Source organism: the organism of the source record quoted next, unplaced genomic scaffold, assembly GCF_019419815.1.
Source record: "Pyrus x bretschneideri cultivar Hongxiangsu unplaced genomic scaffold, Pyrus_bretschneideri_v1 Contig6, whole genome shotgun sequence".
Taxonomy (NCBI): Eukaryota; Viridiplantae; Streptophyta; class Magnoliopsida; order Rosales; family Rosaceae; genus Pyrus; species Pyrus x bretschneideri.
This window is the reverse complement of record NW_025999798.1, coordinates 4,655,687-4,659,105: the sequence shown is the minus strand read 5'-3', so window position 1 is coordinate 4,659,105 and position 3,419 is coordinate 4,655,687. Positions and strand designations below refer to the sequence as shown.

At 37.3% G+C, this 3,419-nt stretch overlaps 1 long non-coding RNA gene across 1 annotated transcript; it reads right to left on the bottom strand.

Annotated features, from left to right (window-relative positions):
* LOC125471573 lies at positions 1 to 3,157 on the bottom strand. The gene is made up of 2 exons (XR_007253703.1): positions 2,383 to 3,157; positions 1 to 611 (listed from the first exon to the last, which is right to left on the bottom strand). It is a non-coding gene; the product is annotated as an uncharacterized LOC125471573 (long non-coding RNA).
* Positions 3,158 to 3,419: the final 262 nt, after the last annotated feature.

The window sequence follows — 3,419 nt, the reverse complement described above, 5'->3', positions numbered from 1 at the left end:
TGAAAATGAAAGCCAAAGTCCATAGAGTAGGCAAAAGCAGCTGGAACGCATCAACTCCAACATGTCTAATTATACAACTATCATCCACAATCTCAAACAAATTCGTGGGTAACAATTTGTTCTGATTTGTTTAAACTTAAACCCAACTAAATTAAATTAAATCAGTCGCTTCAAATTTCAACCCTTGATTCGACGGCTGTGTTTGTGGTTGTGTGCTTGCCCGCTGGGACTCGGGAGGTTCGCCGCTACATTTTTCGCCTACACAAAATACATTTTTAATTATACAAAAAACACAATAATTTTATAAATCTGGGTTTCTTTAACGTTGTTTGGTGAGCCTCAGCCCATGATCTGCTTTTCGTAATACGTTAAATCTGCCAGTTCAGATTAGAATAGTTAGGAAACCTCCAAAGTACCCTTGTTTTTCCGGCGGATTCTGAGACCATATCTGAAGTTTTACACCTGGACTCCAAATCGGCCAACATATTTGCGGAACACAGAGGCCTTATGTTTCTCTACGTCTCAGTGCACGTGCCACCACCGACTCGTTTCCGTGCATTTCTTGACATAAAACTCCATAAAAATTCTAAAAGATGCTGGCGCCTCGGTAGCTAGGTGGGACATAAGAGGGGTTTAGACAATTTTTGTGATAATTTAATAGAGAATATATCAATAAATATCTAGTTATACTTAAAAAAATATATAATTGTATTCAGATACGTAAATTGTAAAATAAAATAACATATAATAAAGTATTAGAATTGGAACATATTGAAATAATGGGAGCAAACAAATATTGAGTGTTCATCCAAGTATTCAATACGTTTCTTCCAATTTATTGAAAAATTAAAATCAAGATCTATTTTCTATTTAATTGAGAGTTGCAACCTAGACAGGTGTTTAGCATGTCTAAACATCAATTCTTAAATTTCAAACACTTATAGATTAATTAACACAGTACCCAACCGTCTACTGCCTAAGTGAGACCTAGACGGCTCTAGCTAGGAATTTTCAGAACTGGGAGATGACCCCTCTTGCGAAGTATTTTTATTTTAATCCCATTCGATAAGAGGGGCAGCTCTGCCAAATTCTCTCTCCTATATCCCACCATAGCAGCACAAGACCCTAGTTGATACCAAAACTATGTTCTGGGCCAAAAGTAAAATTGTGGGCAGTGAAAGATGGTAGGGACCTGGATTGGTAATTCAAGTAGAATTTCAACCCCTTCTTGATATGAGCCCAGCATTTAACCTGATAAGGATGACCTCAGGCCCTTTAAAGGAATAAATTTTTATTTTATTCAAAAAATGAAAATTGGTTATGGAACTCATTTCACATGGAACTTCAATGATCTGAACTACATGCATTGTAAGTCTCGATCATCCTTGTAAAAATCAATTCAATAAAAAATCATTTACCTATTTAATAATCACGATAAAAATTTCAAGGTTTCTCTTTCAACACTTTGTTCGTCAATTTTTTTAAACTTCATTGTATGCCTCGAATATTTCCAATTTAGCTAATATTTTGAAGAATGATCTTTGAGGTGCAACTTGAAAAATAAACAGTTCAGGTCATTAAAGTTCGATGTGATGTGCGCTCCACAACTAATCTCATTTTTATTATTTAAAAAAAAAAAAAAAAAAGAGGTTCCTCCTCCCTTAAAGGCCTGCCGGATGACCAATCCAATTATCCAAACCATGATCATGTCGCTATTTATCTTTTGACAATCAAGCATCTAACATTGTTTCTCCAAAACATATTACGATGTAAAGACTATTAATCTATAAATCTCGCCCTTAGAGGAACAGCTCGTATGATCAGTGATTCAGATCAAGTCTCAAAACCCACGCAAAAAAGTACGTGCGATTAAAAAGTTTGCATATTCTCGCAACAAATTGATGCAATTTCAATTCCACTGCAGCCAAACCATTGGGTACAAGCATGATAGTTCCCGTTCCCGTAAAATACAGGTGCAGAAAAAGCAAGTTTTCATAGATCATTTTGTTGAAAGAGACACACAGTAGACAGAAAAGACTACAAGAGATATCCATCCCTCCCTCCCTTTAATTCCCCAAGTTCATCAATGCGCAATATAAAGGCTTCCAAATCCAAATATAATAACCAACCTATCCAGCAAGATGGCTAATACGCAAAGATCCACTGTCAAGTATAATATCAACTATGACTCCGTCACACACTCTAGTTCCGTCATACGTAGCGGACCCCACGAAACCACATACTAATTAAACTAATTAACAAAGTAAAACCATCATTAGACTTTAATATCCAAAGCCAAAAACTTTGCCCTCCCTTTGCCAACCAAAAACAGAGAGAATATAATGCATTTGCTATCAAAATAATATACAAACATGTACTAACCAAACCAGTTTTCGAGAGGATGTAGCCGACGCAAGCATCCAATACTTGATCTATCAATCAATTTGGAGGTTGCTCTCAATCCTAAAGCACCCGATATCATTGGAGCCTATCACCAATGCTGCACATCAAACTATAAACTATAAAGGAGGCAAAGCAAATGACCATAAAGTAAACCAAATTGAAATCCCACAACGCTGAAGGAAGAAGCATGGCGCCTGTCCTCCTGCAAAGTCTCATTAAACTTTGAAATTATTAAAGATCATGAGGACTCTACTTTGCACAAAGCATGAAAGGCAGATGCTAAACAAATCAACTTTTGCAACCTAATATCTCCTTATTGGTGAAAAAGAGCCATTATAATGGCCTATAAGGAGTGTTTAAAAAGAATTAAATCTCAGACAGAGACCACCAATTGGTGTTCAACCAACGGGGATCGACCAAAGAGGACCCTATTTTAAAGCAAAAAACACACATGCACAAAAAGTAGGGAGTCTTTGCAACAGGCTCTCCCCAGTACTAGCAGACCCTTCTGGGAGGATCGAAAGAATAAACAAACCCTAAAAAAAGGCAACCAAAGTGGAATGCCTAGCTAACTATTGCTGCTTTTAACATTATCAAAGTATTTTCCTAGCATCCACCCAACAACCAGCCTGGATAAATTAGGGACTAATAGCATATTATGGTCTTGAGAGCATCTTTTGCTTCCGCTAATGGCAAGGCGGCCAACGCGAAAATGCCACCTTACCCACTACTTCACACCAATAAGAGAAAGTGGCGGCCGACCAGGGATGAAGTTTTTTAATAATTAAACACGATGATGCATCCTAGATTCTGCAAATCATCCCTATTGGCACTGTTCTAAAAATCCCCGCCCAGGCAATAAGAGGCTGGCAACTCCCACTTAGACATTTGAAAAAGGCCGCCTAGACCCGCTTAAGCGTCCACCTAGGCTCGCGACTCCCACTTAGACAAAAAATCGATAAATTTCATTTTACATTTTATTTTTTCAATAAAATGTAAAAGACTTGTTGAATACT